Genomic DNA, 27,389 nt, shown 5'->3' on the forward strand with positions numbered 1-27,389 from the left:
AGCCAATCACAGAACATTTCTATTCCTGCTTTCCCACCTCCCTGGCACCAAGGATAACCAGCCGACCAAGTTCTGGTCAATGAGACATAAATGGAGGAAAAATGAGAACTAAAGTTCAGAGATGTTTTTTGTCTTTGCTTAATCTTGCTTTGTATTGCACGTCTCCATGACGTGGATTGATAATGCATATGCATTCTCAATCCTTGTCCCTTTCCCATTTTTCCTATCTTGAATATGGTTGTGATGGCTGGAGCTATGATAATCACCCTACAACCACAAATGCAAGGACAAGAGAATCACAGTCACTGAGCCACTGAGCCAGTATCAACAATCATTCAACTCTATATTTATTATGTGAAAAAAGTGTTTTTGTTTAAACTACTGTAATCAGGTTTTCTGATAAGCAGATGGATGCCATTCTAGATTAACCATAGAGAATTTTAAGAGGACCCCCATGATCTCCACATCCTGGTGCAATCCCCAAGATTATGTCATATTTAAAAGGGATTTTGCAGACGCAATTAAGGTTGCTAAACAGTTGACCTTAAGATGGGGTGACTAAAAGTAGAGTGTTTTCTCTCACTGGTAGCAACAGAAGCAGTCAGAGAAATTTGAAGTGTGAGAAGAAGGTTCTCCATGGCTGAGACAGAGATGACCACAGGGCGACTACAACCCTAAAACTACAAGGAACTCAATCCTGCCAACAACAGGCAAAGGCTTGGAGAAGACAGTTCCAAGTGAGCATGCAGTGGGCCAACCCTTAATTTCAACTTTGTGATATTATGGATAGAGAACCCACCCATCCCATACCAGACTGATAGTTTAAAAATGGGAGGAGAATTTATTCGAAAGTTCAAAATGCTGAGGGACAAGTCTATTAAAAGTAACTTCCCAGTATGGATAAGGGACTGAACTCAATTGATATCAGCTATTACCCCTGGTAGGGAATAAATCAAAAAAATAATATAAACTAGCAAAAGAACACAAAATTATACATGCAGCATTTTAGAACATACTACATAGGATTTCCCTCTCCAAAAAGTTCAATGTCGGGGCACCTGGGTGGCTCAGTGGGTTAAAGCCTCTTCCTTCGGCTCAGGTCATGTCAGGTCATGATCCCAGGGTCCTGGGATCGAGCCCCACAGCAGCCTCTCTGCTCAGCAGGGAATCAGCCTCCTCCTCTCTCTCTGCCTGCCTCTTTGCCTACTTGTGATCTCTGTCAAAAAGAAAAAAAAAAATTCAATGTCTTTTTCTTCCTTGGTTACTTAGAGCACTACGAAATTAGCTTGCCTTTCCAGAGTCATGGGGCAAAGCTGAAAGGGTGATCATTTTTAATACAAAAAAATTAAAGAATAATTTTGGGTACCTTTCCTTTGAACATTAGGAGGCTAATGAACATTCAACCAGTTTCCTGGTACAGTAATGATGATATGATACCAATGACTCTTCCTAACACCAAGGGACAAGGGATGTTAACATTTTGGAATGTATTAAAGGCTAGGTGAGGGGAGAGTGAGCAAAAGGGAAGGCAAACAGAAGTGGAACAGAGTGTGGAACTCCTCTCAAACTTATTTTTTTTTTTTAAAGATTTTATTTATTTATTTGACAGAGAGAAATCACAAGCAGGCAGAGAGGCAGGCAGAGAGAGAGAGAGAGGAGGAAGCAGGCTCCCTGCTGAGCAGAGAGCCCGATGCGGGACTCGGGGATCCCAGGACCCTGAGATCATGACCTGAGCCGAAGGCAACAGCTTAACCACTGAGCCACCCAGGCGCCCTCAAACTTATTTTAAATAGAGTATTTATTAATTCATCTACCAAATCATTAGCAAACACCTGCTAGATGTTCAGGATACAAAAAATATGAAAGAGATAAGCTTTCAAGGGCCTTATATCTAAGAGGGGAAAGAAGGATGAAACAAGTTAGCTATAAATAAGTAAACTACCTACAAATCAATACAGGGTTAAGATGAGGAGTAAAAAGGAATCTTAGTTATTAGGGTGTTAAGAGAAGATCTCTCTGAAGAGGTGACATGTAATTACCACTTCAAGGATGAGAAGAAGCCAACCGTGACTGGACAAGAAGTAGAAAGTATTCAGGGTAGAGGGAACAAAGAGTCTGCGACAGAAACAAACAAACAAGAAAAACCTTGAACTGGGAGTAGAGCGAGCAAGAAGCCTAAGACAATGTTGTAAAGGCAATTCATTTTTAGGAATATAGGATCTTGCAAGCAAACAGATGTTCAGATTTTATGCTAATCACAATGAGAAGTCAATGAAAGATTTAAAAAACAAAACTTATTTCACCTTTTCAGAAGCGGAGTGGAGAAAAAATGGGAAGAGGAAAGAGAGGAAGTAGAGAGAACGATTAGGAAGCTGTCATACGGGTGAGATGAAAGATGATGGCAGCCTGGGTGGTACAGTCCGCTGAGCGTCCAACCCGCAGTTTCGGCTTACGTCGTGATCTCAGGGTCATAAGATCGAGCCCCACATCATCAGGCTCCACACTCAGTGCGGAGTCTGCTTGAGACTCTCTTTCTCCCTCTGCCCTCACACACGCTCTCTCAAAATAAATCTTAGAAAAGAAAAAAGGAAAGGTGGCAGCCTGAAACAATTCAAGAGCCTATCCCTGGGGTTATGGATTAACAAAATGTGCTATCTACATACAACAGAATATTATTCAGCCTTCAAAAGGAAGGAACTTCTCCTACAACACGGATAAACTTAAGGACATAAGCAAGTGAAATAAGCCTGTCACAAAAGGACAAATACCATATGATTCCACTTATATGAGGACACTAGAGTAGTCACATTCACAGAAACAAAGTAGAATGGTGGCTGCTGGGGGCTGAAGTGGGTGGGGGTGGGGAGAGTGGGGAGATAGTGTTTCATGGGTATAGAATTTCAGTTCTGAAAGATTACAAGAGTTATGGAAATAGATGGTAGGGAAGGTTGCCCAACAACATGAATGTACGTAAGGCCACGGAACTTAAGAAACACTTAAAAATGGTGAAGATGGTAAATTTTATATTTATTGGAACACAGTTTTTTTTTTTTAATTTTATTTATTCATTTGATAGAGAGATCACAAGTAGGCAGAGAGACAGGCAGAGAGAGAGAGAGGAGGAAGCAGGCTCCTTGCCAAGTAGAGAGCCCGATGTGGGGCTCGATCCCAGGACCTTGGGATCATGACCTGAGCTGAAGACAGAGGCTTAACCCACTGAGCCACCCAGGCGCCCCAATTGGAACACAGTTTTCAAAAATCCTTTCTTTAAAAAAGACCATGTAAGTTGAAACTGTGCAAAGCAATTTTCAGATTGTTTTGTGATCTTGAACACTTTTTGTCAGAGCATTAAGAACTCTCTTCTTACTGATTATAAATGTACAGGGTAATAAAGATATAAAACTAATGTGACTTAGTACACTATAATTGAAAACAAAAGTAGTTTCATTTATTTAAAAAAAAAAAATTATAGTGGCCAGAATCAGGATGGGGGCATTGGGATGGAGAGAATAAAGCGTATCAGAGGTAGACGTTGAAGGCAGGGTCTCCAAGTTTCTGATGGATGCCATCTGTAGGGAGAACAAGGGTGGACCTCCTGGATTCTGGCTGAGGACTGGGTTGGCTGGTACTGCCACTGACTGGGTTGGGGGAAGGAGTCAGAATCTAGGGGTAAAATAAATATTTCTTTTTAAATAAGATACATTTGGGATGCTTATTAGACATCTAAAAGAGAGTTCAACTGTGTACTTGAACATGCAAATCTGGAGGTCCGGGCTAGAGACAGAAACTGGAAAGTTATCATTACACAGAATGGCTCAGGTCCTCTAAGGAGAAACTGTAGCCAAAGAGGAGGGAGGCTGATGTTGTCTTATGCATGGGCAGTGTGGAGACACACCATGAAGCTCCACTCAGAGCCCTGGACCCTGTGGCTCCAACTGGACAGAAAAGAGAAGGGAGCCCACGTTAGGGGGTGTTGCCATGCTCTGCTCTTCAAAACACAGACATGTGGGAGACAGAGGTCTTGGTCCAACCAGGCCATTCTACACCTGGCCTCATGGAAACAGAAAAAGAGTTTGGAATGGAACATTCTCCATGAGAGATGCTTTGGACCCCAGACTTGAAGAAGAAAAAAAAAAAAAAAGAAAAGAAAAGAAAAGAAAATGCTGCTAAAGCGCTCAGTAAGTCCAGGGGCAAACATCCTCTGTGCTAACTCTGCCAGCAGGAGAGAGGCAGGTACCAAGCATGTTATAACAAAGGCAGGAATTTCCCAAAACCACAGGCAATTTTACAATTCTGAATAATTATTGAGACAATGTGGGTGAGAGTAGTCAAAAGACTGTAGCATTTTTCCTCAAGTAAGGTCTGTACATTGTTATCAATCAAGCAGCAAAATGAAGAAAGGGTAAGGGCCTTAAAAACAAAGTCAGGTGCTTTGGCAACTGCCCTGGGGCCACCAATCATTCTTCTGCAGAGCCAGGAGGTCAGGGAGGATTAGACACAGCACAGAGCAGCAGCTGGAGTCGCTCTCCCTTTCTTTTCTTTTCTTTCTTTTTTTTTTTAATACACAGAATCATCCTTGACTTATCTTTCCTTTTTTTTTTTTATAAGATTTTATTAATTTATTTGACAGACAGAGATCACAAGCAGGCAGAGAGGCAGGCAGAGGGGCGGGGGGGTGGGGGTGGGGAGCAGGCTCCCCGCTGAGCAGAGAGCCTGATGCAGGGCTCGATCCCAGGACCCCGGGATCATGACCTGAGCCTAAGGCAGAGGCTTTAACCCACTGAGCCACCCAGGGGCCTCTGGCTCTCCCTTTCTTAACAATGATGCCCAGACCTTGCTCCTACCTCCCCAACCCTGTCCCCAAGCACTCTTCATGTGCAAGCTCACTTTTGTCATCCCACAAATGTGGTACATCATCTCCTTTGTTCCTCCTACTAACCTCCTGAAGTAGGTACTATTAGTAATATCAACACTTTAAAAAGGACAAAAGTTAAGTACAAAGAGATTAAGTAACTTGCTCAAGGTCACAGCACTTGTAAATTGTAGTCCTGGGATTCCAACCCAAATCATTCTAAATTCTCAGACTGTTCTCTAACAATCACTGGCTCATTCACTCAGTCAACCAGCGACAACTGAGACCCTACAATGTATCAGCCCCTGACCCTGTGCTAGTTTTAGGGAGAGAGAAATAGACATTACAGAAGCCAGAGAGGCCAATCAGCCAACTTAGACCCATGAACGTCTTTAATATTATAATTATTTTAAGTGGAGCCCAATACAGGGCTTGAACTCACAACCCTGAGATCAAGACCTGAACTGAAATCAAGGATTGGATGCTTAACTGAGCCACCCGGGGGCCCCCCAGGATTCCAATATTTTTAACAATGGAAATACATATTTAGTCACAGGAATATACTGAAATGAGTTGAAGAGGTACCTCCTATAACCTTCAATTCCTGTCCCATTACCAACCACTTTGTCTAGAGAGTTCAATGAACATCATTTATGATGTTATCCTGCCTATAGTTATCCTGTGTATAGCAAAAGTATACTTCATTGTGGGTTTCTCTGTATGACTATGCATTAAAAGCTTTAACTTAGCTAAAGGCAAATATACAAGTAGAGTCATAATATTTTCTGACCCTGAGGTCAGGAACTTCCTCAGTCTTTAAATTATTGGGAAGGACAGAAAAAGGAAGGAACATAGGTCTCTCTCCACCACCCCTAAAAGCCCCTGAACTTGAATGACAGCATGGGTTACTATGGAGGATGACCAGGGGCCACAGGTGTGGAAGAGCCTAGGGACTTCCTAGAAGAGCCTACATCCAAGGTAGGTCTTAGAAAGATGAATTGCACACTGATTCAAAGATTTTTTTAAATTTATTTGTTTAACAGATAGAGATCACAAGTAGGCAGAGAGTCAGGCAGAGAGAGAGGAGGAAGCAGGTTCCCTGCTGAGCAGAGAGCCCAATGTGGGGCTCGATCCCAGGACCCTGGGACCACGACCTGAGCCGAAGGCAGAGGCTTTAACCCACTGAGCCACCCAGGTGCCCCTTGCACACCGATTCAGAACATAAGCTCTGTCTGCAGTCAGGCAGGCCAAGTCCCTCATTGTTAAATAATCATGAGTATGTTTCAAATTCTCTATACCTGAATTTTACCTAATAGTTTTAGAGAGTCCTATGAAGATGAAGGACATGAGATTTCCAGTGTATGAATGATAAGCATCTCAATGGGGTTCCTGGGTGGCCTAGTTGATTGGGAATCCAACTATTTCAGCTTGGGTCATGATCTCGGGGTCATGAGATCGAGCCCCGAGTAGGGCTCCATGCTCAGCAGGGAGTCTGCAGAAGATTCTCTCTCTCCCTCTCCCCTTTGCGCCTAACTTCAGCTCACACAAGTGCATGCACTCTCTCTAAAATAAATAAATAAATCTTTAAAAAAAATAAGCATCCCATTAATGTTATCTATTACCATGATTATTTCTATTAAGGTTGAACAGGAGTTAGCCTGGCACAGAGACAAGGTAAGGACTTGCTGATTTCTTTCCTGTGGTCATGGCATTCAGGAAGTGAAAGTGGAAGGAAGGGGGGAGAAATTTGGGGAAAAAAGGAAGTAGTGGTGTGAGCTTCAGTCTGACACAGGAAATGGCCTGGCTAGCTGGACACGAGGCATTAGCTGGCCTGGAAATGCCTAACAAGAAAAGGTGCAGGAGGCAGGGACGTCACACCGGACAACTCTGGGACTCCATGTGCATGACCATCTACGTAAGCAGCATCCGTGGAGGGTGCGTGGCACAACCAATGCAGCTGAAGACTGCATGTTGCCTGAACGGGTGCACCAAGGGTCCCCGAACAGCGTCCACAGTTCTCCCACTGCTGGTGTGGCCCAATCATGTGGGCTGTTTCAGCAAATAGGAGGCAGCAGTGGGACCAGCACTGTTACCAATCCCTGTGGACCATATGGAAACCAGATCTAAGAGCCCAGTTGTTACTAGAGAATCTGGGATTATCCCAATGTATTGGTACAGTGGTAGCAACATGCAACCCTCATTTTAGAAATTCCTGCCAATGCTCCCAATATCAACAATAACAAGAATTAGAGGACAATCCAGGTCTAGGCCACCGACCTCAAGCTTGGTGGGTGGCTCCAAATGAAGTCAGCTCAGTGCAGATTTGCCAAGAAAAACATACAGCTTTATTCTCTCAGGTAGAGGACAGAGAGAAAAATAATTTCCTCATATTTCCCTCTTTCATAGAAACAGAACTTTCCTCCCGAGCTGCACTGCCAACTCCCCTTAACTCTTTCCCAACCACTCCACTTTTCAGCATCTCCCCCTCCCCAGACGTCCTCACCAGCACGCCATCCCCTGGCACTCTGACACCCCCCACAGCACTGCACTGCACAACTGTGGGAGGCACCATTCACGTACACACGAGGCAAAGGGAACAGTGCCTCTTTATGGGAATGCTGCCCCTGGAGCTGTGCCCGTCCAGCAGCCCCACACATGTCTTTCTACCACTCATCCACACTTCAGAGAAAGCAGGAGAGAACCTTGACTGGGAAAGAAGGTGGAAGTACATGCCTACAGCCGTAGGAATCCTTGAGCTTATTCTTCATTCAACAGAACAAAAGAAACCACAGTGAAAGGAAATACAATGACACCTGGGTGAGCGGGAGTATGGCAGCCCAACAGAGGGCAGAGATGAACCCAAAAAACATCCTAAGCAAAGGAGGATCGTGGAGTTAATTGAGAGTGGAGGTGGGCAGTGAGTTTTAATTGGGGGTATGCTGACATTCAAGGACTGTGAAACAAAAGGGCAGATATAGAAAATGGAGATCTTGGGCCTCGAGAAAAATCAGGGGTAGAAAGTTAGATTTCAGGGGCGCCTGGGTGACTCAGTGGGTTAAAGCCTCTGCCTTCAGCTCATGTCATGATCTCAGGGTCCTGGGATCGAGCCTCATATCGGGCTCTCTGCTCAGTGGGGAGCCTGCTTTCCCCCCCCCCTCTCTGCCTGCCTCTCTGCCTATTTGTGACCTCTCTCTGTCAAATAAATAAATAAAATCTTTTTTTAAAAAAAAAAAAGGAAAGAAAGTTAGATTTCTCACACACACACACACACACACACACACACACGATGATATATGAAGCCAAGGGAAGGAACAGGTTATCAACAGAGGAAGAAAAAGACAGACAAAAGAAGATGGCGGAGTCCCACAGCATGCCTACCTATGGCAAACAGGGAAGCAAGAAGGAAAAATGGGGACACCCCAAGTGACAGAGCCAGATGGTGAGAGAATTGAGAGGAAAACCAGAGGCCTCCGTGATCATGAAAGCAAGAGACTTCCCAAGAAGGTTCGTTTCTCTGGTGTCCAATGTTGTGGACAGACATTACAGGGGCTTGCGGGGTTACTGCTGACCCTTAAGAATGGTAACTGGAATGTTAGCTCCTTGAGGGATGGTCTATGCCCTTTGCCACCATATTCCCAAAGCTCAGGACTGACCTCACAGAAGAAAAGCAACAAGCATTTGTGGAACAGAGTTAAAGTAGCTAGACTCATAGCTCCATTGTAAAGAGTTAATAATATACTGTGATTACAGTTTAAAGTTTAATGTCTCTTAATAACCTGGTACAGGAAGGCAAAAAAATCACCAGTGCACACATTGTTAATCCCCATTACAAGCTTCCATGGAGGAAGCACTTTTCTTTTCACCTGGCATGAACTGAAACCCACCTCAGAGAAGGAACAAGAGGTTATTTCCTGGGATCTTCCCTGCCCCCAAATTCTCCAAATGACCACAGCAAGGTTGTAAAGCCTTTCTGCTCTTGTTTCCACAAATTTATTAAGTTGGGATTCATATGAATTGATTTGCAACCTCAAAAGTACTTGAAAGGTGGGAATTATATTTAACTAGTCTCAAACCGTATGTGACTCTCACACGTCCAACAAAATTAAATACATAGCAGGTAAACATGGCCTCCATGGAAGGATTTAGCGTGCCTGCCCACCTGGTTTAGCAAGATTAAAGCTGGCCTGACATTTACCAAAAGAGCACCTCTTAGGAACCCAATAAAACCTTTAAGGGCTAAAAATGTCACATTATATTTGTTTCCTATACCAAGATCAACTCTGTCTCACTCTCAAGTTGTAACTTAAAGAGAGAATAATAACCCCAGCAAATAGCTTCTGCCAGCTTGCTCTGTGTGGCATTATGCCGAACGCCTTATGTGCATTTTCTCATCTGATCTTTGCAAGTGCTCCATGAGAGTGCTATTGTGAATGCCTACTTCCAGACGAGGAAACTGAAGCTTGGATCTGCTAATGTTCTCAAAGCTACACAAGCGGTAAGTGGTGAAGCTCAGCTTTAAACCCAGAATCCTCAAAGGATTAATTTTCTCCGCTGTATAATTTTCTGCTGCATCCCTTACATCCAAAGATATATATTTTTTTTAATTAGAAAGATTTTTAAAAATAGGAAATCATGAAACAGATGGCCAGCCTACACAGGGACCAGATCTACAGGTTCCAAATGATGGATCTTTTACTACTGATGGACCCATCTGCCCAGTTCCCCTGAAGAAGTTTAAGCCAAAGCTGCATGGGAAGAGAGGGCAGGCATGCGTGGCTGAAGGCCCAGACTCCCAGCTAAGCCCTGTCAGATCCTATACTAGAGACCGCCTCACCTACAATGCTCCTCCCTCTTCTTCTCCTTTCACTGGCCCCTATTTCTCTAGGGAAATAATGGTGGGTTTGAATGTGTCTTGGGCTGGGTTCCTTAGACATCAAAGCCTGAGCCCAAGCTTCTAGGCCAGCACTTTATGGCAATCCCAGGGAAGACAGAGTCAGAAAAAGAAACGAGACAATGAAATCAAACATAAAATGGAGCAAGATCAGTCACACAAAACTTCTCATTTGGTCATACTGGACATCCCCAGAGAGGCTAGTAGAGACTTCAGCCTCCCAAAAGTTTCCATCCAAGGGAGCAGTGCTCTGACAGGGAAACTATCTGCCAGCTCCTGCCTGTTTCTTGTTCCCCACTGGGCCAAAGTTCATTCCATGGTAACCCAATATCCCCAATACTTTCAGGGTGTACTGTCTGGCTCCCTCGGCAGCAGATGGGAAAGCCAGATCCCATACCCTACAGAGTGATGCCTCGTCTGGGTCCAAAAGGGTGGGAGCAAGCCCAACGTAGACGTGGATGGTAGAATGGTATAGTCCACCAGAGCTGGTCACCAAGAAAACCCAGAGACAGGTGGGGCTAAGAGCCTTTCAGGTGGTGCCTAAGAGTTAGCCAACAGAGGAAGGTTAAACCTCCCTAGGAACCAGTACTGGTATGCAATCCCACACAGACAGAAAATGGAAGAGATGATCTAATAAATCTTCTTGGAATGTGAGTTATTTGTGCTCATTGAGTTTCTGCAGGTTCTTTGAATTCTGACTGCCACAGGACATCATCCATTCATACATTCTTCATTCATTCAATAAGATTTCTGTAGCATCTCCTATTGTTAGGCATGTTCTAGTAAAATTCTAGTGATAGAGGACCTTGCCTTGGAGAGAGAGACAGGCAAATAAACAGATAATCACAATACAGTGTAGTCAGGGTACCCCAGGAGAACCCAATAGAGCCATGAGCACATAGAGGAATGGCTCCTTCCCCAGTCTTGGGGTCAGTGAAAACTTAGGGAAGGTGATACCTGGGCAAGAGCTTAAAAGATGAACAGAAATTAGTTGGACAAAGAAAAAGGAGATTCCAAGCTGGCAGTATGGCTTCTGTAACAACAAAAGAGGACAATGCAATGTGGTTAATTAGAGGGTGCCATTTTACTTAGCCATGTTTAAACGGCTACATTACTATGCAAAAGCAGTCTGGCACCAAAAAGTATGTGCCAGAGACACCCTTGTCTCTTACCTCCATCCCCAGACCTCCCCGCTAGCCCCATTCTTGAACATTCTTGACTCATCACTGACCCCTATCCCTGGAGTATGTATGTATCAGAAATGCGGTAGGATCTGGAGTTAAGCGAGGAAAAGATGAGGCTAGGAAATGAGTTTTAAGTTCAGGGATGGCCCGAGATTCAGGGTTGATGTTAGCAATGGGGCAGGAGGCAAAGATGAGGGTGATGCAGAGCTAGAGTCTTTTGTACATAACTTAGAAACTTGGAGTGTAATAGTTTCTAGTATGTTCCCCCACTTAAAACAGTTATAATAAAATATGGTATGTTCATACAAAGTCTAGGAGATGAATGAAGCATGTTGTGTTTTCTGAACTGCAAGCAGCTCCATTTGACTGAAGAAATGAGCCAGGAGAATAGTAAGACAAGAGGCTGGAAAGCTGAGGAAATCAGGTCAGACAGGGCCTTGTGGGCCATCCCAAGAAGACCGGGTTTTCACATAAAGGCCACGATGATCAATTAAACAATTTTAAACAAGGAAATGATATGATTCAATCATATTGTAGAAAGATCATTCTGGAACCAATGAGGAAGACAGACTGGAGGATGGGAAGACCAGCTTGTAATCACAGTGATGAGGCATGGCAAGATGAGGGATAAAAAGGAAGATTTTTTTTTTATGAGCCATTTAAAATGAAAGACCAAGACATGGGAATAAAGTCTAGATGGAGCTCGCTTATGTTGAGGGAGTAGTGATGTGGTAGGTGGATGAAAAAGATTATTAGAAAACTGGACACATTTCTGGCCATTCACTGTCCTTCAGAAGGACTTCTTGGGGAGGAACGATTGAGGGGTTGTAGGGAGATGAGTTCAGTTTTAAACCCAGTGAGTTTGATAGACCCGTGGGACAACCACACTGAGGTCTCAGGGCCTCTTAAATAGATCAAGAACTCAGAAGAAGAAAAATAAGTATTAATAACACAGACTGAAAGGTCATTGGGTAGCCATGGGTCTGGAGTAGGTCACCTAGAGAGAATGCACAATGGGAGGAGAAACAAGAAAGGTGGGAAGGTCACCATTCATGTGGAGGGCACCAGATAACCAGCCACTCAGGAGATCACCGTCCATGCCTGCTCTTGTCTCCATCATGAAGGTCTGCACCAATCCAATCTTCTATTGCAAAATCAATCTGGTTGGCTTCGAACCCAGAGGAAGACCGTGCAAAAGAGATACTGGTGCTCGCTTCAACAATCAAACTCTTCAGGTGACACAGAGTTAGGGCAGCTCTCTGTGAGCTCAAGGACATTGGGAAAAGGAGAAGGGGAAGCATTAGACAGAACTGCAGGGAGTATGTATTTCTGAACTTTCAGGTCTCCAGCACTTGAAGAAGTGAAACCTTCCTCACCTTTCTGCAGCATGGGCTTCTTTGGGTGTGCCTAAGATGTTTTCACACTGACACCAATACTTGCACTACATACACATGTCACCCATTAGAAACAGTTCTCTAGTTTGGGTCAAGGCCAAGATGTACAAATCAAACTTGAACACCTTCCCCTAGAACTGGTTCTTACTTTAAAGAAAAAAAAAAATGTACAGATCTCTGGGTCTGTTTGACATATCATTTAAGCCAGAGACCCTCATCTCCAAGTAAATAAACACACATCCAACATATTTACAACTTCGGGTGCTTCACAGACACCTTAGCCAAAGTTTCCCCCATGAATCCCCTAGGGTTCCCTCGACTCTCTGTGGAAAGCTCCACCCTAGAACAATTTATCTAGCTTGTGTCACTCTCAAAACTGTTCAAAACAAAACCAAATCATACCAGAAGAGCACAGCAGAAGGAAGCCAAGCACTGTGGCTTCCACTGACCCTGAACTGATAATTCCTTATTTCCGTTTTCAGTAATGCAGAGGATATCTCCTTCCCTTTTCTACGAATCCCTCCCCTCCCCGCTCTCCCAACAAAACAGACCATAGACATATAAAACCAAAACAACCCAGCCCAACACTAAAACTCAGGCCTCTCTGGGAGCCGCTCCGCCAGGGCCCCAGGCTGACTGTGACATTATCCTCAGGCAGTGGGCCTCTTACAAACAAGAAGCATCCCTAGAGTTCATGACTGTTGACGGAGGCAGGGGCACAAGGGTGTCTCCCAACTGCTGGGGACAGTGGCCAGGAATGCAGCCACGCTGGGTGGGCTTGGCACAGAGCAAGAGTCGAGTAACTCTCTGTTGACTGAGGGCTGACTCTGCTTTCCTAGGGCAGGGTCTTGCGTTTCGATGGGTGACAGACACTGTCAACACCCCTTTTTTGAAGTCTGTAAATGTAGAGAGCAGATAAGTTAGGAAGTGTTACAACTTCTAGGATAAAATAATCCTCATTATAAAAATGCAACCAACTCAAACCCTTTCAACGGTGACAACTCACCCACCTCCACGCTCCTGGTGAATTTCCCTTTTGTGCATCTCTTTTTCTAACATATATATTTTATTATAAAAGGAATACACTTTCACTAAAGAAAACTTGGGAAATATTTTTTAAAAAGGATAACCACCGCTGAAGCTCTGAAATGATGGGATTTATAAAAATTCCCTTTGTGTGTACCTTTTTCAGCTTCCCAGGGACACTTCATTGTTTCAGGGTGAGGCGTTCCTTTGGGGGGGGGGGTGCTGTCACCACAGACAAATGGGACAGGATCCTTTGACCTTGTGACTCTCTGGGCTCTCACCTCATGGCCAAGAATTATTTATTCTATTGTTTTTTCCAAGTTGATGGAAATTTCCCACTGCGTATGCCCATTCTCTTTACTTCCTCAACCTGAAAGACCAGAAAGAAAAATGTAATCCCTCGAAGCTCTTTCCTATTATTTTTTCTGCTTCAGTTCTCACACCACCTATCTCCATCTGGAGAAGTTTTCTCAAAGATTCTAGGAGGGATCTAGAAACCAACCACACCACTATGTGTATTTGGTCCCGCCGCCACTAACAGTTATAGTTCTTCACTGACGCTAACTCTTACAAAACAGAAAAGCCACACAAGTTCAGAGCATGTAAACCATAAATGCAAACACAGCAGATATGCTAATTAGAGACTCCAGAGAAAGCCTTCAGAATTTGATTCTCCCTGCCTCTGGGTTCTTACTCAGCTCTGAGAGGGAGACTTTTGAAAAAGCAGATCCAGAATCATATTATAATATGCTGAGGGAAATCAAGGGTCTTGGATGCATTTTCCAACCCAGTGTAAAACTGGAATTTAAAACAATAAGGGAGGGTCAGTAAGTGTAGTAGAGAAAAGCAAGAGCCTTCTTACGTGGCTCGCAGTGGCAAAGAGCACACATGAGTATACACGCATTAGTGTACACAATCCTGAAAAACGGTCATTGCCAGTATATCCATTTTTTCCTGTGTTTCAGCTGTCGGGTCTCTGAATGCTTGGGTAGCTGTGAGTCAGATACCAACCGCCGCATCCATGGGCCAGACTTGATTTCTGGGGGCAGTGTTTCAATTACAGAAAAAGCATACACAGCTGACATGTGTGTGCAGAATTTATTGCAGTATCTTCTTAACCTCTTTTACTTTTAATAAGAACAACAACAAAAAAAAGTATGGATTAAATTGAAATGTGGTTTTCCGTTCCGGGGAAATGCAAAGGGCTTTAAAAATGTGTGAGCTGTCACCACTCCTCACTTCCAACACGTCGGCACCAACAGTGAGAATTTTACAGCGATAAAGCAATGAACAGCTTCATCACACTGATACAGCTACACTACTGTGCCCTCAAACCTCTGAGATGGGCATTTTTACTACCAAGTCCCATCTCCAGATACAAAACTGAGATTCAGGCCATAAGTCACTTGCCCAAGGGCACAAGGGGAGGAAGAGGTCAAGTTGTATCTGACCATTGTCTATGGACTCTGAAGTCCAAGCATGACAGAGCTCAGGAGATAAACTCTCCAAAGGAAAAGGCCAGCATCACAGTTCATTTCACACTTGAAAAGGAAAAAAAAAAGAACAATCTGGAAAAGGGGAGCTGGCTTGACTTTTCCACTGGAGCTGGAATGTTCTCAGGTTCAGCCACACGGCCCCATCTCTTCTTAGGTCGGCTTTAATAACCCTCTGTGGCTTTAGCTGCATGTACAATCAGGGACCCCCACACAGATGTCTCCAGGGCTGACTTCTTCTCTGACTCTCGTGCCCACGGAGGGCCTTCGCTTCCATGTTTAACAGGCCTCTCAAAAGCCACATATCCATGACAGAATAGCTACTTTCCCTCCAAAGCTGTGCTGCAAGAAGCCTTCCCATACAGCATGATGGCGGCTCCATCTTGCCGTGGCCCTGGACAAAAGTATCAAGTCATCCTGGCCCACCCCCTCCTTTTACGTGATTTCTCTCATGTTCATTTTACAAAAAGTGTACAAACAGATTTCTCCCGTGCTTCTTTAAAACAGCAAGCTCCACTAATACACGTAATAAGACATCATTTGCTACGACCTGTTGGGAGCATGTCTCCCACAGCCGTTAGGTGAGCTGTAGCCACCGCAGCACTGTCTACCAATGTACAGTGATGTTCACCTACTACTTTAAATGGGCTACTTGTAAAACACTTGAGTAATACTTCCTATCACCCCGACATTGATTTCAAAAGTGCCTTACAGCTAACAAGTTCATCGAATCCTCCAAAGAACTCTCTGAAGTAAGCACCGCCATTATCTCCTTTCCACAGATAAGGAAACTAAGACCCGGGGAAGTTCAACAGCTTGCCCGAGACCACACAGCTCCAGTCAGGACAGTCTGGCTCTCGAGTCTATCAGGCTTCATGCATGAAACACACTTTTCCCCCTGAAGGTACAGAAATGAACGTGTTTTTTACTTTGCTTTCTTAGGGCTGGGACCCACCTCCGCCAAGTTCCTGGCCAAGATGGACTGCACATTGTCCTCTTCACTGGAAACTGGTAACCAAATGACAAGGGACCAAAGTCCCTTGTCCCCTGGGCACTGTGCTGTGACCAGCCAGGTCACCCAGCGGAGTCTAATATGTGACAGCAAATGACTCTGTCTCCTTGGAACTACCTCCCCAAGGCCTGCTCAGGGATCCGGAACTGAACACAGTTGGCTCTGGCCAGCAGCACAGCACGAGGGCTCCCAGGCCCCTGAGTGTGATGGGTGGCGCAGCTGGCGGGGGGGGGGTGGGGTGGCTGCTGCTGTGGAGAATACTGGGCCAATGAGGCTGCTGGGGAGTGCCTGGGATGTGTTGAATTTACTCAGATAGATCCTCCCAACACATACACACACCCCTTTTAGATGTGACTGTAATACCAAAAATGTTAAGGAGAAAGAAAAAGGTAGAAGAAGAGAAGCAAGTGTGCTTCCACAGCCCTGCTGACCATGTGAACTGACAGCACAAACAAGGACAGTTGTCCTTCTAGCAGGATCTCTGTGGGTGTGCCCAGAGTGCACAGACGGCCCCCGTTAACCCTTTAGAGCATTTTTCCTTTGGTTTCCAGATACAGCAGGGTCAAAGGGCACAGCTTCTAGAACTAAGAGGCTGAGGTAAGGTCAAAGCCCTCTCTTCATGACAACCTCGGACAGGTTACTGAACCCCCAGTACTAATTTCTGACCTCACAGAGTGGAGGTGGAAATTAAGTGAGATCATGTGGAGTAAAATGGTAGCAGAAGACCTGGGTCACAGCAAAACTCGATGAATGGTGGCTACTGATGGAGATTTTGATAATTTCACTAATAAAAGTTGTTCATACCCTTCAACTGTTTAGAGTCTTAAGTAAAGGGAAATGGAGGGGCGCCTGGGTGGCTCAGTGGGTTAAGCCGCTGCCTTCGGCTCAGGTCATGATCTCAGGGTCCTGGGATCGAGTCCCGCATCGGGCTCTCTGCTCAGCAGGAAGCCTGCTTCCCTCTCTCTTTCTGCCTGCCTCTCCATCTACGTGTGATTTCTCTCTGTCAAATAAATAAATAAAATCTTTAAAAAAAATAAAAATAAAAATAAAGGGAAATGGAGGGACAAGGAAGGACGTAGAAAAAATTAATACTTTATGTGTGGCCAAGGGTGGGAAAATATACAAATAAAACTGTATTTCTGACAGCTCTGGTTCACACATTTAAATAACGGACAAATGAAAAAGCTCACCGGCTACGGCTCACCCCAGCCTTATCCACTTAACTCTGGTATTACAATCTTTCTCCTTTAAAAACTCAAGTCAAGAAAGACAAATATATTCAGTTTCTAAAACAAACAGAGGAATAAAATCTGTTTTCATTTAAAGCATCTCACTTTTTTTTTTTTTTTTTTTAAGCAATTAGCTCACTTCAAAGGGCAACCAATGGAGTGATTTTTATCAAGCTGGCAAGGGGCTGGTGTCTCACTTCAAAGTTCAGGCAGATTGAAAGCTGCTGATAGTCCTACTACACCGGCTGGTATTTGGCAGAGAAAGTGCTGAGAATGCCGGTTCGTTCAGATGGTGAATGTGCGCAGACCGCAGCACGACAGCGGCACCTCTTTCAGGGAGAGCCAGGATTCAGCCTGAAAGAGAAGGGTGTAAGTACCCCAGCCCCAAATTAAAATTAACGAGGGTCTTTGGGGGTCCAGCCGCAAGAGCCTCCACAGGACATAAGAATAGACGGAGGAAGTCCTAATTAGATGGACAGAGCCCCGAGTGCTTCGTGACCCCAGCCCTATGAATATCTGTAAAGCAACTTAAGTGGGACACCACCAAATGTCCAGGGAGGTGGGACCAGCGCACACAGACGTGCCAGGGGATTCCTGCGTGACTTGAAACAAGCTGCTTGACCTTCCCAGGTCGTTCTGCAAGCAGAGTGAGAGACCAACCGCCTGCCAGTCTGACAGAGTTTATGACAGGATGAGATTTTATTTATAAAGAGGGTTGACATCCTTAGCCCCATAGTGCTCTCCTATTAATAAAATGAATATGGTAAGAGCTCAAAGTAGAGGCCAGATTACCCATCTGCTCACAAATCACCAAATGGCTTCATTTTTCAGGATGTGATACGAGCCATTAGAATATTAGAATTAGACTATCACAAGGCAGTCAAGAAAGGAAGACTTTAAGAAGTGGTCTACTTGACTCCTTCACTTCAGACACAGAAGTCTAGCCACAGACCTCAACAAGCTTGTGCAGACCATCAGAGCCGCAGCTCACAGGAGCCCGTTCCCTAACACCCACTGTGCCTACCTAAACCCTATTTCTACCTCCAGGCCAGCATGGTTGCTCCTCTATGAGCCTTCCCAGCAGCATAACCTCAGAAAGACTCCCTGTCTCTGAATTCACAGCTGAGGTGTCCCCTTTGATTATACTATTGATCTCACTGTTATCTGACTACTACTAATTCTGTATGAACATTATGCCCTTTCTCCCTAAGATTAGAGGCTGTGTCAAAAGAATAAGCATTATACTTCTTTGAATTCCTCACAACTTCCCCAGCGCCTTGTACCCAGAAGATGCCCAGTGCCATTCCCATGAAACCGCCTTCCAGAGATTTTACTGGCTGATTAGCAATCTGCAAAGCAGCTTCACACTCATTATGAAAACACTGCACAAAGAACATTAACCTTCTCTTAGCTGTCAGTGAAGACACCTCAGAGCACAGGTCAGGGTTCGTCGGAAGCCAGCTGGAATGGTGGAGGTGTGCACAATGAACAAAAAATTCAAGAGACTGGGTTTTCAGTCCTGCCCTTCTATTATCTGTCTGTGGATTTTGGGCCAACTGTTTCTCATTAATTGCATTTCAGAAAACCAGCTATAGCACAAGAACCCTACCTCTTGAAACTGCTAGAAATGTTAAAAAAATATATATGACACATTTAACATTTATTCAACATAAACACATAGAGAGGATACTATTTGTGTAGTGTTTAATGTGTATTTTTCTTAAATACCACATTGCCAGATAAATGCTATCCAGTGGGGAAAAGTATCACTTTCTAATGAACATGTTCAGCATTTTTAGATCCCTCCTGGCTAGTTTAAGTGTCCCTTCCCTCACTGACTCTCACTCAGGCCTAGAGTTTTGTCTGCTAATCTTTTGCAACTTCAGACCAAGCTTCCTGCAGACCTGAGATCGAGGGAGCTACAGGGTTTCATCGTAGAGCTGACCAAGGGAAGGCCAAGGCTAAAGAAGGAAGTGAAACAGCTGGCTTTCCAAAATTACCTGGAGAGGGAAACAGACCAGCAGAGATGGCCTCAGGCCTCCTGGCGAGAGGTTATGACTCCAAACTTTCTCATCCACCTCTGGAAGTATGCAGAATCCACAGGAATTCTGCTGTTATAGAAAGCACACCTTGTAGGTATGGTTTGTCAAATCTGTTAGGAAAAGGATCTCTTCACATATTATTCACACTTCATTTTATAGTCTGGACCCACCATGACCTCTCTTATTTTATACGAGGTTCATATGCATATAATTTCTAGTACAGTCTATACACACCCCCAATGGACTGTTATACTCTCATACCATCTTGAAACAAATACTGTAACCTGCTGGCCAGCACTCAGAATGCTGACTCTGAAAGTATTTCATGTATTCACATGGTGTGGGCAGGCATATCGCTGATTATCAGGACCCTGGCAGAGTTAACGCTTTTTCCAACATCCAGAATTGAGAAAAATAGAATAAGGAGAAAACTAACCCCTGCTGTGTTTTATTTCTTGTGTCATGTTGTACATGCCAACATATTTTCTCCTTCACGTCCACTCTTGGAATGCTCTCTCATTACAGGAGCGGTGAGTCACCATTAAAGGAATTGCTGCGACCTGCCCTGCCCGTCAGTATAAGCTAAACTGTGGACATCTTGAGTTCTCAGGGGGGTATTTATCTTGGGAGAGTTGATCACACTTTGCATGATCATATGGTACAGATGTTTATTCATGAACATGACCTCAAGTGAAGTAAGAAATGTCTTGGTCTGACTATTTAAAAATTCAGCCAAATGTCCACCCAATGGGCAAACCCCAGTTCCAGAATTAAAGCTGTGATGGATCAGAACTGATGTATGCTGACAGACTTGAGTGAGAGGTCTCGAGCCAGACAAAAGGGTGTGTGCTCACTGATGGGGGTGGGGGCAGATAATCGGGGCAGAATTACAAAGGGAGGGATAAAGTAGCACTTATGTGCGTCTTCTGTGAATCCAAACTTCTTTCGTTTCCTCGGGGTGAGAATTGCATCTGTAGTGTAATATAAACCTAGAGAATCAGTCACTCTCAGAGACCCCACTGCCACTGCCAGCCTTCAGCAAATCCACCAGATGGAGAATGCCGGGACCTTCCAGACTTTTCGTCCTTCCATTAGGCCCTTCTATTCAGGCCTTTCCCTCAACCACATCTTAATTTCTCCTTTTAGCTCCATGGTTTTTGAAGTGTAGACTTTGGACTGGCAGCATCAGCATCACTGGAGCTCTTGTCAGGAATGCTAATTCCCAGGTGCCGCCCCAGACCTACTGACTTAGAGCATCTAGGAGTGGGACCCACAAATCTGTGTTCTCTCAAGGGCTCCGGGTAATTCTGAGGCACACTGAAGTTTGAGAACCGCTGCTGTAGGTGACATGAAGATGAGAGAGCATGTGCATGTTAGGAGAGGACTTTAAAAAAAAAGGGGAACAATTTTCCAGCAATGGAACCTCAAGTCATGTGACAGATAGTGAGGGAGATTTGAGGCTGCTGACTTCATTTGGGCCCTCATCATTTCTCACTTTTAATCTCATCTAGTTTGGTCTTCTCCCCACATTGCCACTAGAGACATCTGCTTTGCCTGAAAAATCTGACCAGGTCAAACCCCAACTTAAAAACGCGTCAGTGGCTGCTTCTTGCCCATAAGACAAAGTTCCAAACACCTGCACACAACCCGGGGCCCTTCATCATCCGGATCTGGGCCACCTCCCTGGTCCTGTATCCTTCTGCACTTTCCCTCCTACTCAGCCATACCTCACTGCCTGCAGGGGGCTCATACTTCCCCATCCCGCTGACATGGAGTTTGGCTATGACTTACCTTAGCCAAGAGCATAAGAATTGAAGTGATGTCTGTGACTTCTGAGCAGATACTAAGTGCCATATTTTTGTTTTACCATGTTCTTTTTTTTCCCGTTCCCCTACATGAGATCAGTATTATCCCAGAAAGAGGCTGTTTCTTAAGCCTCTGAAGGGTCTCAGAATGAAAACAGATAAGGAACAGAACCATAACTGACCTACCCTGAACACCCAAGATAAGTGAGAAAGAAACCTTGTAAGCCACTGAAATTTGGGGGTTATTTGTTATTTTGCCTACGCTGACCATTATGGCACATCTGATCCCCCAGACCCCTCTGTCTGGAATGTCTTTCGCCTCTGCTCTACCTTTCCTTCCAATCCCATCTCAGTCCTATCTGCATAGGAGACTGGCTCATCCCTCTACACTCAGTTCAGGTGTTATTTCCTCAATCAAGTCTTTTCTCGTTCCTAGGTATAACTGATAGACTCCTGTAGGATCCCATTTGGATGCTACAGACCTGTAACTGTGTCCTTGGAACTTTGCTGGGAACTTCCTATTCATTAGCACCATCCCTAGAACAACTTCTCTTAAAAAAAAAAAAAAAAAGAAAGAAAGAAAATTAAACCCTCATTTGACAGAGTGGGAGACTTTGTCTCAGAAAAGCAAGGCAGGTTTCCCAGCCATCAGCCACAGAAACAGTTTTCACCAAGTGTGGGGCTGGCTCTGAGCTCAGCAATCTTTCCCTGCCCCACACATCTCCCTCCCTCCTCCATCACCAAGCTTTCTGACCCTCCCATTCCCATTCTGGTGGAGAGAGTAAAAGTCTTCTTATCAATAAGTTAAAAGGTTGTGGAATTAATTTGACACTTGAAAGACTTGCATCTGGAAGTGGGCTTCTTACCCCCTGAGAAGATAATCACTTTCTCTAAGTGGATGGATTTATTTAAAGGTTCCTGGCAAGAGCACTGGGGCGCCTGGAGAACTGTAGCCCTCCGCCTGTACCTTTCCCAGGTAGTGTGGCAGCGAGCTAAGACAGGCAGATTCTCACTGACGATGCCCTCAGGACCTTTTGGGTCTGTCTCAGGGTAGGATGTGAAGGAGCAGAAGGTTCAGAATTCCAAGTAAATCAGCTACATATTGATATTTTCGGTAAGTGAACAAGGGAAAGAAAACAAGGACAGAAAAGCGACACAGTGGCAAAGAACTAAACCAGACCACCCAGGTCAGACACAGCAATAACCGCCGAAAGTAAGAACGGCAATTTTAGGTTTCTGTGAGCTGCTGGCATTTTGTTGTGAGGTTGGGCTTTTTATTTGTTTTTCTCTCTTCCTTTCCCTCTCTTTCAACTTGTCCAAGGGAGGACTGTAAAGTATAAGAACCTGCAAGTCCTTCCCCTTAAGCCATACCAGTCAAAGATGAGCATTCAACAAAAACCAAGATATTCTTCTCACACAACATTCCTAACAATTTCTTCAAGGTTTACAAAGCTTTTCTAAGTTACTAATTGGAATCCATTTATCTCTTTCACCAGTCCAATGGAGTTTTTTTTTTTTTTAATTCCTCAAAGGATGTATTACCTTTAAACAATACGTTCAGTAACATTAATAATAGCATTTTCCCCCTTTGAGTTTAGAAAGCTGTTCAGAGCTGCAAATGGTCAGTGGGCCAGGCAGGACACATCTGATTTACTCTTTAAAAGGCCATCCACTCCGTACAGCCTTATGCTTGGTGTTTTGCGGGCATTGGTTTATTTAATCCTGGAAAGGACGCTATGGAGCAGGTCCTTGGAGCAGGAGCAATTATTTATGGCCACCTTACAGATGAGGGCAGTGAGGCACAGAGGGCACAAATGACCTGCCTGAGAGAAAGGGTGTCTCTCCCCTTCAGAGGCCAAGTAGCTGCCCGAGACAGTTAATGATTTACCCACAGCCCTCAGGGAGCTCCTTCCAGTAGGGGCAACACATGCACTTACACATTCTCATTCTCATTCTCTCTCTGTCTCTATCTCTCTCATCTTCAACTCTTCTTCACCCAGTAAGAGGCGGGTGTCCAGCAAATTGCTTGGCAACGCGCGGAGGAAACTCCATCCAAAGCCAGGGTCTGCCGGGTCCAGGCCGCCTCTGGGCGCTGTCCAGCGGGCCGCGCGCCTGAGAGGCCAGGCAAGGGTCCCGTCTCCGGACACCCCGGAGGTGGAGTGGAACGCCAAGACCCAGTTTCACTCGGGGCGGAGCGGGGTGGCGGGGGAAGCACCGTCCCCAGGGACACCTGTTGTCGCCTCCCTATACGGGCCAACAAAGATGTCGCGGGGACTCACATCTCGGGGAAGACACCCGTCGGCAAATAGTGTCCGCGTAGGGTGAGGGAGTCGCAGGTGTCTTCCCGACCCCCCTCCACCTCGCCCCCCCCTCCCACCCCCGGACGCCTGCGGCTGGTGGAAATGTCGCGCCTGCCCGGGGCTCCGACCGAGGCACGCGCGGAGGTTCAGGGGCCCGCTGGGCGAGGGGCAGCACCCGCGGCGCTAGGACCTCGCGGGCGGCCCGCCCCCACCCCCACCCCCACCCCACGCCCGCTCCACCTGCGGAGCCCCACCGGCGGGGCATGCTCGCCCTCCACCGCGGGACGCGGGCGCTGTTACCTGCGACACCGGCTGCAGGGTCCCGAGCGTCGGCCGGAACGCCGCCGCGGCAGAGCCGGCTGCGCTGGCGCGGGGATCTTCGACCGGCCCTGCTGCTCCGCTGCCCTCCCTCGCGGCCGCAGCGCCGCCGCCTGCTCCCGACTCTCCAGGCTCGCTCCGCGCCCGCGGGCTCCTGGCGCCGCTCCCGCCGCTCCTGATTGGCCGCAGCGCGCTCCCGAGACGCGCGCTGATTGGGTGGCCGGGAGCCGGGGCGGTGGGACGGGCGGGGCGCCGCCTGGACCTGCTCCCGGTGTCCCCGGCGCCGCTGCCTCTCGTCCCCGCTGCACCTCCGGGCGGAGATCCAGACACGAAACCGGGATCTTGCCCCTCTGCGCTCGGTTGTGGAGAAACGGGATGAAGTGGAAAGTAGGACGAGAAGCATGGGGTGGCGAGGAGTGGGGATCGCCTTGCAGTCTCTCCCACTCCTCATACCAAGGCTGGACCGGGGGGATCCTTGCTTCTGCGGCCTCACTCCTGCAAAAACCTACAGGGTTTTGATTTCCTGTTTTTATGAGCAGGACGGTGGGTTGTAAACAGCGGTTGCCAAATTGTGTTTTTGAACTTGGCTTGGACTTGACGCACTATCTATCTCTATGTGGTCCAACCAGAGTTCGCAAAAGGGAAGCGACGTGTGTGAGGTCCGACACGTTTACAAATTAGTAAGAACGAGGAAGATGGTGAGATAGATCTTCACTTACAAGGACCTCAGTACCTAGATAGGTGTCTAAGGCTGAATAATAATGGTAATAGTAACAATAATAATAACCCTGACGTCTCTATGGCACACATTGTTTGCCAGGCACTTTTCTAAGTGCTTTGGATATAGTAATACAGAAGTACAGAAAACAGCTGGCCTCAGGATGTCCACATGTCCTGTGAAACGTGTGGCCAAGTGACATCAGTTGGCAGTGTGAGAGATTTTCATCTGGAAGACACACCAGCAGTCACCACGTTGCAGTTAAGGGGCACAAGTTAGAAGGGAGAGAGAGCGTAGGGAATTAAAATTGTTCCTGTCTTCCATATCTTCTCCCACAGTTCTTTAGCCCTCCCAACATTTTGTCTCACCTGAGCTGGGCCTTTCTAAAGAATAAGAACAACCACTATAAATTCAGGATGCTGCCAAAACTTTGTTTTACCACTCATAAAAGGAGCCCCATTTTAGCAACCAGGTAACAGTGAGTAGAAAAAAGTAGCACCGTTTCTATTTTAGCACCTTTAACTTTAGTTGCAGAAATACCTTGAAAGCAAATATGTAGCCATCTTCCTACAAGTATTTCCTCTCTATATATTCTCCTATGTTGATAGAACTCTAGAAGGAGAAGTTTGGGTTGGTAGAGAAAGGCTGGAGTGAAAACCAGCTTGACCTACTCTGAACAGCTTAATTTGTACCCTAGTTGAGTCTAACGTCATTTACTTTGAAAAGCCCAGGACCCTACAAGGAATTAGCTCCGTTTTCCAAGTTATATCAAGGGACGAGTGATCCGTTGACTCTATATTGAAAAGATGGACTGGGCTGGGTGGAGCCTCACCTGATAAGAAAACCAGAGCAAAACAGACTGTGTAAAGAAGGTTCTTATACCAGTATCCCTGTCCAAGCTTCAAACGCAGGTGGAGACATCTGCCCATCATTCCAGTTGCTCACTTTCCAAAGCTGTGGCTTTTGCCATAGCATAAGTTCCATTTGGATTGGTCACACTATCACTCCGAAGAAGAAAGGCTATTTAAGGTAGAGAACTAGGTTGACCCAAGATAATTTCTTAAATCGATAGCCCTGGTTGCATTGCACTAAACTCGACCTTCTGAAGGATGAGAAGAGAAAGAAGAATCTGGATTCCACTATGGCCACCCTGGAACCTTCTTGTGGGAACTGCTTATGCATCTGTCTGTCCCCTATCTCATCTCACAAAACACTTTGCTCAGCTGTGCCTCCTGCATTGCATTTCTTCTATTTAGCACTCAAGACTCATTGAAAATGTCCAGGTAGTGATCCCCTTGTCCCTGTTATATTCTTATTCCAGTACGAAGCAACAATATTCTAGTGATCCATTTACATGACCATCCCTCCAACTAATTATCACTAATGCCTGGCCTAGTACAAGGAACTCAGTACTAAGTATTCAATAAACTTGAACTGACTGAATGAAATTACTTATAGGTAATAGGCATTAAGGAGACTGGAACCATATCCCAGTGCTGTTCAACAAGGCATCCTGTAGTTCCAGGCTTCCTGGATGTTTGATATGAGCCAAAGTGATCCTCTGCCCAGTCTAATAGTGACTAGGTAGTTTCTGTATGTTAGGCACTGTCAGCTACAGAGAAGAATGAGGTCTGAAATATACACAAGATGAAATGACACAGCTGATTTAGAAAATCAGCTTTGGTGTTTCCTCAAAGAGTTAAACACAGAGTTACCACAAGACCCAGTAATTCTACTCCTTGGTACATACTCAAGGGAATTTAAAACATATGCCCCGATAGAAACTTGAACATGAATATTCTTAGCAACATTATTTATAACAGCTATGAACTTGAAACAACACAAATTCCACTAACTGATGAATAGGTAAACAAAATGTGGTACATCCATACAATGGAATATTATTCAGCCATAAAAAGGAATGAAGACTGATACATGTTACAAAATGGATGAACCTGGGAAACATTATGCTTAGTGAGAGAAGCCAGACACAAAGGACCACATACTGAATGTTTCCATTTAGATGAAACATCCAGAGTAAGCAAATCTGTAGAGACTGAAAGCAGATCTGTGGTTGCCAAGAAGTCAGGGGAAGGAGAAATGGAGAACAACTGCTGAGTGGATATGGGGTTTCCTTTTGGGTTGATGAAAATGTTCTGAATTTAAATAGTGGTTATGAGTGCACAACTTTGTGAATATACTAAAAACCACTGATTTGTAAAAAGCAAAATGAAACATATGTGCAGCGGGCATTCAGAGAGTTTGGAAACCATCAATGGAGGAAATGTTAGTTAAATCTTAGAGTGTTAGTAGCTAACGGTGTAATAGTGTAGAGGAACAGAAAAGCCTGTAAAATACAGTTATAAGTTGGTGTGTCTTGCCCTCAAGCTCCCACCTTCAGCAACCTAGAGGGGATTTACTCCTTAGATCTGCACTGTCCCATCAAACATTCTATGTTAATGGAAATGTTCTTTATCTGAGCTATTTGATATGGAAGCCACCATGCACATGTGGCTATTGGACATGTGAAATGTGGTTAGTACCACTGAATATAATATACAAATATAGCCACACGTGGCTGGTGGCTACTCTATTGTCAGTGTAGTTTTTGCTGGTTTAAAGTTTTTGCTGAAGTCGTCGTAACTGGCAATATAGAAAAATAATGGAGGGTATCAGAGTGGGAGAGTCAATGTCTTTATGGTTCTATAGCCTGACTCCAGCCTGTATCTGCTAGAAATCCTTCAATAAGATCTCACTGCTCCTACCCTTCTTCCTTCTATGAACTCTTAATGAACTTCAGTCAATAATATAGAATTTAGTTTTATCTTTATGGTAGGATGCTTCCATTCCACAAATATTTATGGACAAGCATTCTGTGGAATTATGGGAAGAGGGATAGTAGACAATGTCAGCCAAATTCCAAAAGGTAGTTCTCAAGAAGGCAGGCAAGGAGAAGACGCAAGAGAAACCCTTCCCAAGGACCCAGCTCCTTACTTCCCTCCCTCCAGTGTTACACACACACACACACACACACACACACACACACACACACACACTATTGAGTGAGAAATCTTGTTATTAGGAAGCTGAAGCGATGCTAAAGAATCTTTATATTTTCTGTTTCC

General features: G+C 45.2%; 1 protein-coding gene across 2 annotated transcripts in view; it reads right to left on the reverse strand.

The window, feature by feature from the left end:
- Nucleotides 1-23,753, reverse strand: part of STON2 (stonin 2) — a 156,240-nt gene extending 132,487 nt beyond the window's left edge. Inside the window, exon 1 of one of the 2 annotated variants that reach the window (XM_082736397.1) lies at nt 23,529-23,753. The gene's annotated coding sequence lies outside the window, so the exon portion shown is untranslated. The remainder of the gene's footprint in view (nt 1-23,528) is intronic. The other variant, XM_082736398.1, reaches the window with a different exon arrangement.
- Nucleotides 23,754-27,389: the final 3,636 nt, after the last annotated feature.

Source organism: Mustela nivalis (assembly GCF_964662115.1).
Source record: "Mustela nivalis genome assembly, chromosome: 6".
Classification (NCBI taxonomy): domain Eukaryota; kingdom Metazoa; phylum Chordata; class Mammalia; order Carnivora; family Mustelidae; genus Mustela; species Mustela nivalis.